Below are 17051 nucleotides of genomic sequence, written 5' to 3' on the forward strand. Positions count from 1 at the left end.
CCTGTCTCGCAGCACCTGCAGAGCTGGGGAATTGATCCCTGCCCTTCAGGGGGCGCCATGCCGAACCACGGCTACCCACGGCATCAGCCTTGGATCGGACATCCTCCCAAAAACCACCCGAAGGCGACCCGGCATCCCGGGACCCCTTGCCATGGGTGAACACCGGCCTGTCGCCAGCTGCGCCGTCCCACCTAAAAGTAAAAACTGCTGAGCCGCTCCGGCTCAGCGCGGGGGGGGGAACGCAGCGCCTTCAGGGACTTGCCGTGCGGCACCGCTTCCAAGGACACGGGCGATTGGGGGGGAGAAGCCACGGGGGAAGGAGGGGGGCTCGTGGGGGATGAAAGACTCACTGGAGAGCCAGGCTGTACAGCCCGAAGGCCACCCGAGCGCCACCTCCCCCACGCATCTCTCGGCGGAGCCGCGGCTGCGGGAGGAGCTGCGGGTACCGCTCCCAGCATGGTCCCTCCGGCCGCCCGAACTCCAGTGGTGGGTGGCTCTCCCGCCCGCTGCGGGGCGGGCCTCTCACTCTCCGGGGCCGTGCCCCCCCGGGCAGACTTGGCCGGCTGCCCGGAGCTGCGCCCGGAGCTGCGGCGGTCTGCGGATCCCCGCCGCGCAGCTCCGGGGCTGCTTCGCTTGACCCCTCGGGACGGCGCGAACCCACGCCGTCCTCCTCCACGAAATATCTCGTGGAAATCCCACAATGAGGGCAGTCCGCTGTGACGCCCCCCCTCCCCGGTCCAAACGCGCTCTTGGCGCTTCCCGTGCCCGGAATGCACGGGGAGGGGAAGGGACCTTCTGCTGCCGCCTCCGCGGCGCCGGAGTCGGCGGCGCTGGTAGCGCCGGTCCCGCTGGGCTTCCGCAAGCCCTAAGATCCTCCGCACTCCAACGTCTGCGGGGTGTGGGTACGGGCGAGATCCGCCCCGTGGACCCCGCGCCCTCCTCAGCTGGTGCCCTGAGGGAGGACAGGCTTTCCTCACTCCTGCGCCTACGTGGGGCGGGAATCGGTGTTCCCGCCGACACCGTGCGAGAGGGGATGGGGCTAAATCCCCTCCGCTCCAGCGGCGCGTCCGCGGCTCAAGGACAGGAGAAAAGGTACCACCATCTCCCCTGGGACCTAGCCCGAGAGACAGTATCAGGCTGGAGCCATCCTCTGAAGCCCCAGAACTGGGAGGCTGCATACCGAGCAGCACCCTTTCCAGCCTTTTCCAGGTCATTAGCAACCTAAAAAAATCCACCCCAGCATCCGCCTCAAACTCCAATGTGGAGAAAGCAGCCTGAGCGCTACAGAAAAAAACATGGGTTCTAGCATAATAGAACAAGTCTTGGAAGTCCTCTAGATACAGAAACCTCCTCCCTCTCCAGGACCCCAAACGAAAGGTCCATCATGAGGGCATCATCCTGATTTGTTAAAAAAATATGGATATTGATCTAATACCAATATCCAACTATGACGGACAAAGACTCTCTAACAGTTTGAAGTTAGAAAGTGTATGTTTATTACGACGCCGGGCAGCGTGAGGGATAGCTCCCAAATACACACGCGCAATTTACAGATGATCACAGGGTCTTTTTATGTACAAAAGTGTTGAATACCCAAAACACAAATGCATATTCATGACTCTGGTCCATCCCATTCCCCGCTTCGTATGGTAAATAGCCAAAAAGCAATTAAGCATGCGTAGTCTGTTCTTTGAAATGGGTCGGTGGTCCTTTTTAGGGGGTGGGGTCTCAAAATGATGAAGTAAGATGCGTCTTCCTCGCTTTGCCTTTTTAACCTTTTAGTGTTGGTGACACCTGGATCCTGTTTTCTCAAGACTATCTGATTTATGATCACATTGTGTTCTTGGAGTCTATTGATTAAGTTGACAGGTCTCCTGATTTATCGGTTCCTTAAATCCGGCTTATGTTAAAAAAAGGAAGTTTCAATGTAAAAGGGGAGTCTACGTCAGCAATGTCTAGTTTAACTAAAGTCCTTTATTCTTCAAAATGTAAAGGGAAGTCTACGTCAGCAAGTCCACGTCTACTTTAACTAAAGTCCTTAATTCTTTAAAATTAATATCTCATTCCCCACTTCTTCTTTAAAGTGAGTAAATTCCTTTACTCAATATAGAGAGTCTTCTTCATTTATCCAAGCTACACAGCTGGTGTCTCTCAAGACTAAGCCATATGCTTTTGATAGTGAGGTTAAGGCTGCTACTCGTCGTAGCATCCTCCAATTCCAAACAACTATTGCAACAGATAAAATTCCCTCCTGGTTATAACTTGCCTTTTCTGCCTTAATAAGTCTCTTATCCTTTTTGTTGTATATTGGCTTACCTTCAATAGAAATCATTAGTTATCTTACTTTTTGTTGCTTCTTTTGCCTCTCTATCCGCCAGCATGTTCCCCTCTTCCAACTCCGAGCTCACTTTCTGGTGTGCCTTGATGTGCACGATGGCTACCTCTTCAGGCAGTTGCACTGCATCTAACAGTCTCAATATTTCTTGTGCGTGTTTAATGTTCTTCCCTTGTGAGTTTAACAGTCCTCTCTTTTTCCAAATGGCTCCATGTGCATGAACTACTCCAAATGCATACCTTGAGTCCGTATAGATGTTAATTCTTTTTCCTTTTGCCAGCTCCAGAGCTCGAATTAAGGCAATTATCTCAGCCTTCTGTGCAGAGGTATTTGTTGGTAATGGTTTGGACTCTATTACCTTTCTGCTTGTGGCAACTGCATACCCAGCATGTCTCTTTCCACTGATGACATAGCTGCTCCCATCAGTCATTTTCAAGCGGGGTATCTTTCAGATCCAGGCGACTGGAGTAGGTGGCTTCAATGGTCTCCAGGCAATCATGGATCACTGGTTCTCCCATACTGCCACTGAGGAAGGAAGATGGGTTCACAATGTTAGTCACCACAATCTCAACATCATCTTGTTCCACCAGTATAGCTTGGTACTTCAGGAATCTTTGTGGGGAGAGCCAGTGCCCCCCTTTCGTTTCCAGGACTCTAGACACTGTGTGAGACACTAGCACATCTTCTGACCCAGGGTGAACTTGCGTGCCTCTTGGATGTTCACTGCCACTGCTGCGACGGCTCTGAGACACCCTGGCCACCCCTTAGCTGCCGTATCCAGCTGTTTAGAGAGGTAGGCAACTACCCTTCGATATGGACCCAGATTTTGTGCTAGTATCCCTAAAGCAATCCCTTGCTTCTCATGAGAAAACAAAAAGAATGGCCTACTCACATCTGGAAGTCCCAAGGCTGGTGCTGACATGAGGGCCTTCTTTAGCTGGTCAAAAGCTTGAGCTGCTTCTTTTGTCCATTGAAGATCTCTGCTTACTTCCGTGATCAAGGCATACAGAGGTTTAACAAATAATCCATAATTATCCTGTCATACCTAAAAAGGTTCTCAGTTCCTTCACTGTCTGAGGCTTTGGGGTCTGGCATATTGCCTCTTTGCGATCTTGCCCTAGGGTTCTTTGTCCAGCACTCACTTCATAGCCCAGGTCACTATTTGGGCTTTCTTTTGAGATACTCAATACCCCTGCAGGCCCAAAAAGTTTAGGAGGCTTACCGTCCAGTCCACGCATGTTTCCTGGGTCTGGGTGGCTATTAGGAGGTCATCCACATACTGGAGCAACTGTCCTTCTCCTGGTGGAGGTACCCAAGACTTTAAGTCCTTTGCAAGCTGCTCCCCAAATATAGTGGGTGAATTCTTGTACCCCTGGGGAAGCACACACCATGTGAGCTGGTTCTTCCGTCCTGTTTTGGGGTTCTCCCACTCAAATGCAAAGATTTTCTGGATGGCTTCATGGAGAGGGAAGCAAAAGAAAGCATCCTTCAAATCTAAAACGGTAAACCAGGTTAGTTCGGGAGTTAAATGATTCAACAAGGTATAAGGATTAGCAACTACTGGATACAAGTCCTCAGTTATCTTGTTAACAGCCCTTAAGTCCTGTACTAGCCTGTATGAGCAGTGGGGCTTCTTCACTGGCAGGAGAGGAGTGCTAAAATCAGAAAGTTCTCAATAATTGGACTAATCCCTTCTCTATCTTCTTTCTTTTGGGGGTTATTGTTTAACTCTTACTGGCTGTTCTCCTTCTTTAAGTTTGATTTGTACTGGTAGTGCATTCTTTGCCCTGCCTGGTATGTCAGAAGCCCACACTCCAGGAAACACTATTTTTTTTTTTTTTTTTTTTTTTTTACCTCCACCTGCTCTAGCAGTTTTGTGCCCAAAAGTGCAGATGGAGCTTTAGGCATATATAAAAATTGAAGAACTTTTCATTATTTCCCAATTTATACTCCAGTGGTTCACAAAAGTAACCTCTTTCAGATTGGCCAGTCGCTCCTTTTACCATAACATAGTCATTGGTTACAGGTATTAGGACCTTATTTAGCACTGAAAATGTTGCCCTGCTGTCTATTAAGAATTAAACTCTTCAGGCCTCATCCAGTAAACCTTCTAGATTCCGGCTGTCTGGACCCTGGATCTTCTGGAGTTTCCACCTGATGTCTCTTGTAGACTGTCCTAAAAATAAATTTATTAATTGCTGTGTCCCTTCATTAGATCCAGGATCCAGGGTGGTGTGTCGGCGCATCGCATCTTGCAGGTCATCTAGAAATTCACAAGGTGTTTGGGAGGAGCCTTGTTTGACAGCATATAGTGCTGACCAATTTATGGTTTTGAAGATTGCTCTTTTTAGCCCTTTTACTATCAATTTTTGGTATGTTTTTAATTGTCCCAATCCCTCATCATTATTAGGATCCCAGCCTGGGTCTTTAGCCACTTTCAAACCTAATTACTTTTCAGTCTCTGTTAAAGCATCAAGCAGCAATTGGAGGTCTGCCCAATCAGGTAAATGCTGCTTAATAATAAACTTCATTTTCTTAGCAACCCCTATTGGATCACTTCGATAACCCTTAGCACTCTTTTCCCAGATCTCTAAATCAATTGAGGAAAAGGGAACTTTAATCAGTTTTGTTTCTCCATCAGAGGTCACTGCTTATCTGCTTGTATGTATGCTTGTATGACCCCTGTGGTTTGTTTTCGGGCCCTGGATGCTATAGGCCCTTGTGGGGGAAGTTTGGGGGCTGACAGGGGAAGTTTAGGTTCATCCCACTCACTGTCACTGCTAGGCAGTGGTGGGTATGGTTCAGGAGTGGGTGGAGAAATCCCTGCCTTAGTTGCTGTCCTTCCAAGGGAAGATGAAGTCTGCATTTCCCCCCACCCTCCCCCTTTCCTGTATTTTTGGAGGTGGTTTCAGTATGTCTTCTGTCTCCTGTTCTAAAGCCTCTATTTGATATACCTTGTTAGGATGTGTGCACCTTTGATTTATAGAGCAGGTGCTGCAGCAACGTTTGGGCTTCCCTTTAGTAGCTTTATTGTCCTTTTCAAGGGCCAGTACTAAAGGATCAGATAGAGGCTTCATTCCACAATGCCTTTGCTACTCAGGGTGATCTCAAAGGCTGAAAAACATATCTGCATATGTCACTTCTGACCACCTTTGTTCCCGCCGGAGGAAAAGCATTAACTGTAATAGTGTATCATAGTCTAGTGTACCATTTGCTGGCCACTTCACTCCCTCATCAAGTTTATAGAGTGGCCACCACTGTGTACATAACTTAACCAGCTCCCTCCTGGTTTTTGTACCATCACAACCCACCAGCTCTTTCCAGTGTGTTAAAATGCACCCCAAAGGGCTTCCTCTGGGAATCTCTTTGCTTTCATTTGCTCCCATATTCAGGATCTTATTTTTCCCAATGCCTTTTGACACACAAAAAGGAAAAAAAGAAAAAAAGAACAGAGAAAAAAAAATTTCCTCTTAAAAAAACCCACTACACAATCAGCCAGGCACTTGACCCCAAATTGCTGGTTATTAATCACTTATTAAACCGGGTCTTCTGTTATGCCTTGCCTTGGGTATATTACGACTAAAATAATTAAAATTAACAAATGTGAACTTTGCAGAGTATCAACCGAGTTCTCGCAGGAATCCAACAATTCTACTAAAATCCCGGCCACCTCGGCTGGCACTGGGCTTTCCGTTCTCTGCACACAATCAAAAGCTGCTAGACCGGGTTTCCCTTTTCTGCAGGGACCTGGCTTCAAACACCAACAGTTTTAGGCTCACAAAAGAAACAGCCGGGGTCCCTTGCGCCCCTAAACACATTGAACCAAAAAAATTTAACAAGGTCTCGCCAAAATTCCCAGATTTCAGCCGGGACGTAGCACAGACCCTTCCGCAGGAAAGCGGGGGAGGGGACCTTGATCTTACACTGCTTTTCTGCTCCTCTGTGGTTGAGGACTAAGCCACCAGCACTTTAAGATACTACCACACACTGGCAACTGCAAACCTCACAAACAGATAAGAATATTTCTTTTTAACTAAAACATCCACTCGCCAAAACCTCTCCGCGTCTTACATAGAGCTAAGGGACGTGGCTTGAGGTTGCGCAAGCCTAGATTCCTCTGCGGTTACCGGGGAAACAAATCACCCCCAATCACCGCGGCTGTGTCGGGCATTCACTTTGAAAAGGAAAACCCCTTACCCTTGCTTGGTTTTTTTTGTTTGTTTGTTTTTTTTTCTTTTCTTTTTTTTTCTTTTAAACAATTTGTTCACCCACAGATGTTTTTCTACTAAACAACACACTGATTCAAATTACAGATACACTTCAATCACGACATAAACTTGCAAAACTTCCAAAAACACTCACAAAGGTTAGTAACACGCAGCAAAGTCACACAAACCAAAACGCGTACTACACAAGCTTTTATAAACCACAACACATACGGTACACAAATGATTCTTTTCCTCACCAAAACGCACACAATCACCAAACCACAGGACCACCACACACACACCTTCGGCGCGGGACCACGACCCAAGACAGCACCTTCTGTGCCCCAAAACTCGGGCGGGCCTTTCAGATTATGGATCACCAAGGCGCACCTTTAAACTACAAGCCGAGATCGGAGCCACCACTGCTCCCCAAACCAACAAAACCTGCAGCCCTGGGGCCGCTGCTGCCCTCCCCTCTACGGGAGGGAGCTTTAAATTACCAGCTCTACCTGGAACACAACCAACCATTTACAAGACTCCGCGGAGTTTCCAAAACCCAGTCAGGCTTCTGCTTTGCATAAGACGTCTCTTATGACTTATAAGCCGCCTCTATTCCAAGGTACCTGTTCCCAATATTTTAAACATACCTTTTGTCCGTAGTTCCAGCAGGCTCTGGTCTTTCCCCGGGGGTGTCAGCGGGGCCGTGGGAGCCCTCTTCCCAGGAAATTCTGGGCGGGCGCCCTGAGGGGTCCCAGACCCCGATGGCCCCCTCGGCCAGAGAGAGCAGTGTCCTGCCGCGGTCGCCAAAACGATTTGTTAAAAAAATATGGATATTGATCTAATACCAATATCCAACTATGACGGACAAAGACTCTCTAACAGTTTGAAGTTAGAAAGTGTATGTTTATTACGACGCCGGGCAGCGTGAGGGATAGCTCCCAAATACACACGCGCAATTTACAGATGATCACAGGGTCTTTTTATGTACAAAAGTGTTGAATACCCAAAACACAAATGCATATTCATGACTCTGGTCCATCCCATTCCCCGCTTCGTATGGTAAATAGCCAAAAAGCAATTAAGCATGCGTAGTCTGTTCTTTGAAATGGGTCGGTGGTCCTTTTTAGGGGGTGGGGTCTCAAAATGATGAAGTAAGATGCGTCTTCCTCGCTTTGCCTTTTTAACCTTTTAGTGTTGGTGACACCTGGATCCTGTTTTCTCAAGACTATCTGATTTATGATCACATTGTGTTCTTGGAGTCTATTGATTAAGTTGACAGGTCTCCTGATTTATCGGTTCCTTAAATCCGGCTTATGTTAAAAAAAGGAAGTTTCAATGTAAAAGGGGAGTCTACGTCAGCAATGTCTAGTTTAACTAAAGTCCTTTATTCTTCAAAATGTAAAGGGAAGTCTACGTCAGCAAGTCCACGTCTACTTTAACTAAAGTCCTTAATTCTTTAAAATTAATATCTCAATCCGAGGAAGAGGTAGAGGTCATCATCTCTTACCACTTGTTACCTCAGATACACAGAAGGCTGAATTCTTGTCCAACGGAGTGGTCACCACTTGTGACCTCAGACACACAGAAGGCTGAATTCCTTTTCCACCATCGAGGTCACCACTTGTGACGGAGAGTCACTCTTGCGGCTGCTGTTAGGAGCACGAAAGGACGAGGCAGGCCAGCAGGAGGTCAAGAAGGAAGGCTTCTACTTTACTTTTGTGACTCCATAATATATACAATTTTACAGACAGGCCAAGATTGGCTACACAGGTATCCACCTCTTCGACCTCGTTGGTGAACATCACCATCAATCATCTTTCTCCTCCTAGAGAGGAGAAGTATGTAAACAAAGATAATTTTCTAAAAACCTACATAGTTTACTTGAAGCTGTGTGAGAACAAAATACAAACAGTGAAAAGCAGGCAAACTTGAGGCAACAAAACCCCACCACTGTACCCAGCGGGCTGCTTTGCTCACACTTTATCATTTGAATTAATGAATTAATAAATTGATTGTTGCTTGATATATTGGCTGAGTCAAGCTCTTATTCCTTACATCACCACATTACATTGACATGCACAGCCCAGCTCCTTTTCCTCTAGAGTGCCACATAGAGCTGTAATCCCACAGGGCTGGGTGGGACTTGGGAGCTTGGCACAGTCCCTCCTTGGCACTGATTGCTGTGTCATTACATCATGTTGCATCACTGTTCCTGCACTGAGGTATTTCATCACTCTGCCACTGATACCCTGCATGTTCCATGGCACTTCTATGTGTTGCCACCCTACTCAGGCAAACCAACATGTCCCAAAGCTGCAGCACCCCACACTGTCACAGTACTGTTGCATCCCTATGAGACTACAAGAGTCTTTGGTCATCACTACATTATGCCTTTTTATCACTGTTACAGTGTATGACACTTCCAGGGCAAGTTTTTGTCGAGCTAATCATGGGTTTAAGATATTTAAAAGGCCAAGATCATTTTCTGGTTGTTACAAAGGAGTTTATTATACAAATGCATCAGTCTCAAAGGCTAGAGTTCTAAGAATGCGATCTTACTAAAAGTTAGAATGTTTAAAGTCCAAGTAAGGCGAAAAGCAACTTAACAGAGAATCCCAACCACAGGGAAAACAGAGTGACAGAAAAAACCAGCCCAGGGGAGAAGGCTGATCGACAAGGGGTTCTGATTACAGGGGAAAGCAGGCTGGCAAGAGGGTCCTGGCCGCAGGGAAAGGCGGATTGGAAAAGGGGCCCGGCCACAGGGAAAGGCAGATTCCTGGTCGCGAGCAGCATTCTCCACAGCAGTGGCCAAAACAGCAAAGGCTACTGCTGTGGCAGCAGCAACCGAGGCAGCAACAGCACCCCCCACGCAGCAACGGTAGTAGAAACAGCAGAAGCACCCCCAAAGCAATATAATACCTGACAAAGTCCTGGCAACAGCTTCCTGGCCACAGCTCCAGGACAAAGCCCCATTCTCTCTTGTTGTAGATGGCAGGAGGATGGATCAGTCATCGAAGAATCAACGAATCAATGCCATTGCTCCCAAAATGGGATTTTTATCCATAAACCATAAATGCATATTCATATCCTTATCTACAGGTTCTCCAATTAAGTAAGAACACACTTCAAAAACAATTTCTTTACACCAATCTAAACCTAACTTAGAAAGTTCATAAAACTACGAAAATTAATATCCAACCTTACACAAAAACCTATGCATATAGCATATATATTAATGTAAAAGCTTCTATCTTATTAATGTAAAAATTGTACCTGCTCTATCTAGTACTGTGAGCATTGTTTTTGTTATGTCTTAGGCTGAGCTACCAGGCCTAAGGACTCTGGGCTCTGTGCTATCTCTTTCTTAAGGCACTTAGGGTCTACTTGCTTAAAACTCGAGTCTAAACCTCTACTTCATATTAACGTGGCTTAATATATTTTAATTTTTCTAAAGGCTTCAATTCAACCCCTGCATTATTCTCTTCCCCTGGGGAACCCAGGGGGGCATGCATCCCAACAGGTTTTAATCCACTCGAGATGTCTCTAGTCTGTCAGAGAATCTTTCAGGCTGCTAAATGGATAGGTTGAAATCCCTGGTTTTAATTTTTTTTTTAAAAAAATACTTTCAATTATACTTACCTGTAACTTTTATCACTTTCCTTTTGTTTTACTATTTGGTCTTCTCTCAGTTCACACAATTGAGGTTATCTGCTAACCTTTGTGGCCCTAACCCTACTCTGGGAGCAATGGTGTGGGTGGATGTATGTCTGAGACCTCACTATCTACCTTGCGCTCTGCATGGGCACCTCTGTATGCATCCTCTCACAGGATGAAGGGCTCAGATTCATTCCTGGATCTCATCTACTACTGGAGTATCGAAGCATTTGATTTAAAAGCAGAGGCTGACCTGGTAGATAAAACCTTTTTCATAGCAGGTTTATGTCAATCCCAATGTATTTGATCTTTGGGTTGGAGAAAAGAGGGTTAGCATAGGTGGCCAAGAAATGACAGAACAAACCAGCCTACTTCCTCAGTCCTGAACATGTGCCAGAAATCAATAACTAACCAAGTGTGACATCACATCCTTAAGGAAGGGGACCACCCAAACTTTGTGAATGCCTGTGGTCAAAAGGAATGACAAAACTCAGAGGGTCTGCAAAAGCTCACAAATTTTTATTACTATATTACACACTTGGCATGGGAGTCCCTGACCTGCTTTGTAAGCACATGGCAATGGGGTTTGGATAAAGGAGTAAAATGAAAAGGAAGAGATAAAAAAATATATTAATTAAACAAGAAGACAGAGAAAAAGAGAAAAAGACATCACTAATCCTAGTTCCAGCATCAATCCATCTGATGGGATGTCTAGGGTGCTGGGGGCACCACCCAGGCTTGATGGGTTTACCTTTTTATGTATAGGTTTTCCTGCCCTGAAGATAAGTTTCTCAATTTCTATGCAAATTAGTTATCATGCGTACTCTGTTCTTTCAGACCTTTCTGGAAATGGGTCAGAGGGCTTCAGGGATGTCATGAATGTTTTAGGGTTGCATTAGGAATCACCAGCAAAGGTATTTGCAAAAACGGGTTGAATATAAAAGTGAAAGCACGACAAAGTTCCTTGGCAAGGTTCACTCTACTTCTTACTAGATGGTTAAAGCACACAGAGAAACAGCAAACAGAAGTTCAAAATCAATCAATCCAAATTTAAATAAACCCAAAACTATGTATGTGGAGGCAGAGGATGGGGGGGGGGGAAGGATAGGAAAGGGTAAGGATAAAAAGGAATATGGAAGACCCTCCTATTGAGTCACAAGGTTCAGAGTAGACCCCCATGCTAAACAGAGCCCTGGACTGGACTTGACCATCACTTTATGCCTGAAGGCTCAACAGCACTACTTAGCCTTAACATTTAAACTTGAAAGAACTTAATACTTAGTTGATAATTTAAGTGTCCTGGTTTTAGCCAGGACAGGATTAGTTTATTGCAGTAGCTGGGAGGGGATGGGGCTAGGGCCCAGATGTTATTCTATACCACTGACATCATTGCCTGGGCTGGGGGACAAAGGGTCTCTATGGTGAGCATTTTGCATGTAAATCACCATCTCTTTTGTATACTTTTGTTATTACTATTGTTGCTTTTACTGTTTGATTTCTTATTTCTTTGCTGTTTCCAGTAATTTGTTTTTATCTCAACCCGTGATCTTTATATTTTGTTCCTCCAGCTGGATTGAGGGGCGAGTGGAAGCAGCACATGGTTTTAGCAGGAGTACTAAATTGGGAAATACCATTCCTAAACCTTGTCACTTAAACAGCTTAGCAAAGGATTAGTATAAACTTTACTATATCACAACAGTAACTCACAGGTCTAACTTACAAATATAATGTACTTAAGAATCTAGGAGAGCAGCATTCCTGGTTGTCCTGGTTTAAAAGACAAGCGTCTACCAAGGAAAGCTGGAACCCTCCTGGAGTGAAAAAAATTACCCTCTCCCTCCAAATTATTATAATTTTGAAATTATGGGTCTTTCAGGCAAAGATATGGGAAAAGGAAGAGCAGTTCTTTACTAGAAAACATATATATATGTGTGTATAAAGACAAAAAAACAACAACAACAACAAAAAAACCCAAAAAAAACCAAAAAACCAAAAAACCCCAAAAAAACAACAACAGCCTTTTACTGCCAGTCAAGCAATTTCCACTTTGGTGTAGTTACGACCACAACCAGCAGGGGGTGGTGTTGACTAGTGTTGGGGCAGAGAGGCTGCAGTGAGTCACTTGCGGCTGCAGGGGCACTCCAATGCAAGATCAGGACCTCCCTGGTGGTAATGGCTGCTCAGAGAGAGAGAAGGGTTGACTCTCACAGACACCAACGTGAGTGGTAATCAGTCTTTGGCACCACTAACGGCAGCCAATACATGCTGGGAAGATGTGGGGGTGGGCGGAGCCCCAGCTGCTTTGCCCTGGAGGGAGCCAAGCTGAGGAGTTAAGGAAGAATTTTGCAACTTCACCCAGAGCCCCTAAGACAAAGACAAACCTCCTAACCACAGCGACCTGTCCAGAGACCCACAAGCCCCCTCAGAACTTTATGTAGATCTGTTACAATTGATTTGTTCTGTACCCTTTTCCTCCCACCCTGGTGTCCCATAAAAACCCCTGAGTTTCCTCTAGTCAGCAAAAGTTCCTCGTCCCTAAATCCCTTTCACTAGTACCTTTTCAATAAAGTACCACCTACAAAAATTCCATACAAAACCTCTCTCTCTCTCTCACCACAGCCAACTAAAAAAAGAGCTAACTCACAAAAACATAAGCTAAAAGCACTGAACTAAAATCACTGAAAGCTAAAATCACTGAACTGAAAAATCACTTCTCTGCCCGCTACTGAAAAGCCCCTCTGCCAGCTGAGGAGCGCCCTAACCCCCCAAAGAGCTGTTTCTAGCGAAACATCCTTTGGGGTAGCTATAGCTCTCTAAGTCCCAAGCGGCGAACCCCATCCACCAGCTAAAATAGGAAGGGAGGTAGGGCTTTATTGCGATGTCACACTACTGTACAGAGAAGAGATCCAACGGGGTGTTGCTCCAGCTACAGGCAGCCCACCACACTGCAGCTCCGTGTCACCGAAAATCAGGGAGAAAATAAAACTCTCTAGCACCATATTTGAAGTGATAGAGGATCAGGCATTACTTTATTTTCTGGCCAGGATGTGCCAAGGAAAATATTCCAAACACATGTTTTTGCAGGATTTTCCCCTAAACTTTATACAGTCAAAACCCAAAGATGCACTGTATGCTGGTTTTGCATTGACATTTAGTGAGGAGGGAAGAAGCCACCCATGGAAATGATTTTTCTAAGAGAAGCTGCTAACAGTTTCCTCCATACCTGACAAAACCAATCAGTGGCTAGTTTGAATAATGACACCTTGTTAAACCACTAGAAAGCTGAACATGCCTCTGTGAACACACATGTTAAAAACTAACAAACCCTGGGAAAGCTCTCTTACTTCTGGATCTTGGACAGGTGACAGGCTGGCCCGGCCTCCTCCGTGCATCCAGGTCAGGCCCGGTGGGCCTTGCCAAGGGACTGGACCCCTTCCCAGGGAGCCTGCTGGGGCCTGGCCTGGCCTGGCCTGGCCGGGCCCCAGTGGCTGTTAACATCTGGCTTCCAAGCAGGTTCTTCCCCCCACTCCCAGTGCAGTCAGGCTGACCTGTATCTGGAATAAAATGCAGTAAAGGCCTAAGACTAGCCATGTGGCCAGAGCGGCCACTGCCGTTGTGGCCGGGCCCCCTGAGATACTGGTACAGCCCCAGCACAGCCTGAATCTATCACCATGACTGCTTTGGCCACCACTCAGCAGAAACCATCATAACCCTCCGCAGGCCCCGGGCGAGGTATTAACTCTTTCATTGCACAAATGAAACTTGCAGGACATTGATCCTCTCTCAAGTGAGAGAAAAGGACAGAGTGAAGACACACAGAGAAACAATGCGAAGGCACCAAGGTCAGTAAAGAAGGAGTCAAGTCCCAGATGGGATGAGAATGAGGAGATGCTTTAGTCTTAGGCTGAAATTCTTTTGTAAGCCCATGGCAGTGGACTCTGATACACTAGAATATCTCTTTATTCATGAAAACAGTATGGGGAGATGGAGTGTTCAAATTGCAGACATGAGCAAAGGCATTTGTGTTGAAGCAAGTAAATGTTGAAGTAGCTGTGATCTCATGAGAAGCTTGAACAGAGAGAGAGATGAGAGTGATGAAGACGCTTTGCCCCCAAGGATAGAAGATGACCTCTGTTCCTAGAGATGAAGATGATCTCAGAGATAGATTAAGAGAACCTTTGCTTTTGAACAGCTCATCCTTAAAATAGTACCCCATAAGTTTGACATGGCCCATGAATGCAGCTGTGGGAAGGCTGTATGAAATGGGAGGGACTTCAAAAATGCAAGTTTCCAGACGGCTGCTATTTGTGAGAATTGAAACCACGAGAAAACTGTTTTCTTGTGAAGTCTCCATGACAGAGCAAAAGAGACTCCTCTCCCTGAAAGAACTGATGAAAGACTATTTTAGAGGTGGTAAGCTGGCCTAAGTCCCAGGTTTTGTCTCTGTATGCTGTCAGTGGGAAAGAAAAGAAGGTTATGGGGGGAGGAGAAGTGTTCTGAAGGTTTTATTCTGATTCTTATTTTTTTTCTTTTCTTTTAGTTCTGTTAATCAAGTGTTCTTTATAGCCTTTAATGTTTTGAGCCTGCTTTGCTCTTCTCCTAATCCTATCTTGCAGCAGAAAAAGAAGTAGTATTCTAGTAGGTGCATTGGTGTTTAGCCAGCACTCAAACCACTACATTATTTGATGTGTTGGCTGGGAAATCTCAAATTGGCAAACCAAAAGCACTTCACTAAATTGGTGTCTCCGCCCCATTTCGACCTGAAACCACCACACACTGTTTCAAAATTCATTGGTCCAGAGTTGAGCAACCCTCACTATTCAGTTTCCCATTGGATCCGAATCTCCTTGCCTTCGATGTTAATTCAATCTTCATTCTTTGATTTTATCAGTCCTGTCTGGATCAGATGTCTCCAACTCTAACAGAGGTGGCATCTGAGTTTACATGTTCGTAGATGGCCACTGATGTTCTGTTAATGGCCGCTGATGGCCCTTTATCATTTGGGCTACTCCCAGTCTGTTGATATGTTAAGCCCATCTCCTTAGAGTGATGCAACATCTCCTAAAAAAACTAAAGAAAATACCTTTCGCCAAGGTAAAGTCAAGTCAAGCCTAACTAGAGGGAAAAAAAAAATTAAAACTTATATTGTTTCCAACATGGGGGGAAGGGGGAAAGGGATGACTCCCATAGGCATCCAAATGGATTGCGTTTGTCTCTTGGTGCTTCTCTCTTGCGAGCAACATGCAGTGGCAGGCAGAGCTCCTCCACAGTGTTAGAGAAAAAAATGGCTGCGGAGGAGAGGTCCAAGACAAAGAAGCACCACACAACCATCTCTGCTCCCAACCAGGCAAAGACTGTCCGAACCCCAGATAAGAAACTGCCAAAACCACACCACTTCCCCCTCAATAAACACTCCCAAACTCTTGTTTCTCTGGCTGGGCCATTACTGTGGTATGTTGCAGGCACACAGCTTATGGTGATAGGGAATGAGGCTGTGGCCAAGCCTCATGCCTAATGGGCTACAACTGTGTAGGACACGTGAACAGTATTGAAGGCAAAGGAACATGGAATGCTGGGGTGTACTGACAAATCACAAAAGGGTAGAGAGGGCAAATGTGTAATGCATGTAAGATGAAGGGTATAAAAGACTATACTGAAAGACAATAAAATGCTGATGCTTGGAACACTCTTCGGTGTCAATCCTACCTCCACTGTCAGTATGTGGGAACGAGGGGCCATTTTCTTTTGTTTTCTAATTGCCCCTATTTGTCCCCTGGGCAACCCTCTCCCCCTACACAGTCTTTCTTTTGGGTATCACAGAATGCCAGAATCACTAGGTTGGAAGAAACCCAGCTCTAACACCTCAACTAGATCATGGCACTGAGTGCCATATCCAGTCTTTTTTTAAACACATCCGGGGGTGGTGACTCCACCACCTCCCCGGGCAGACCATTCCGGTACTTTATCATCCCTTTTGTAAAAAACTTTTTCCTAATATCCAACCTATATTTCCCTTGACACAGCCTGAGACTGTGTCCTCTTGTTCTGTCAGTTGCTGCCTGGAGAAAGAGACCAACCCCCACCTGACTACAACCACCTTTCAGGAAGTTTTAGAGAGTGATAAGGTCACCTCTGAGTCTCCTTTTTTCCAGACTAAACAACCCCAGCTGCCTCAGTCCTTCCTCATATGGCTTGTTTTCCAAGCCCCTCACCAGCCTTGTTGCCCTCCTCTGGACATGCTCAAGCATCTCAAGGTCCTTCCTAAACTGAGGGGCCCAGAACTGGACACAGTACTCAAGGTGAGGCCTCACCAGTGCTGAGTACAGGGGAAGAATGACCTCTCTGCTCCTTCTGGCCACACTATTCCTGATACAGGCCAGGATGACATGGGCCCTCTTGGCCACCAGGGCACACTGCTGGCTCATGTTCAGCCGGCTACTGACTAGAACCCCCAGGTCCCTTTCCTCCTGGGCACTGTCCAGCCACACCGTCCCCAGCCTATAACGCTGCAGGGGGTTATTGTGGCCAAAATGCAGGACTCAACACTTGGACTCATTAAACTTCATCTTGTTAGACTCTGTCCATCCATCCAACCGTTCCAGGTCTCTTTGCATAGCCCTCCTACCTTCTAACAGATCAACACATGCTCCCAGCTTAGTGTCATCTGCAAATTTACTAATGAAAGACTCAATACCCTCACCCATGTCATCAATAAAACTATTGAACGGAACTGCCCCAAATACAGACCCCTGAAGAACACCACTCTTGACTAGCTGCCAGCTGGATGCAGCAATGTTCACCACCACTCTGGGCATGGCCATCCAGCCAGTTCCTAACCCAGTAAAGACTGCTCC

This window comes from Sylvia atricapilla, chromosome W, assembly GCF_009819655.1.
Source record: "Sylvia atricapilla isolate bSylAtr1 chromosome W, bSylAtr1.pri, whole genome shotgun sequence".
NCBI classification, from domain to species: domain Eukaryota; kingdom Metazoa; phylum Chordata; class Aves; order Passeriformes; family Sylviidae; genus Sylvia; species Sylvia atricapilla.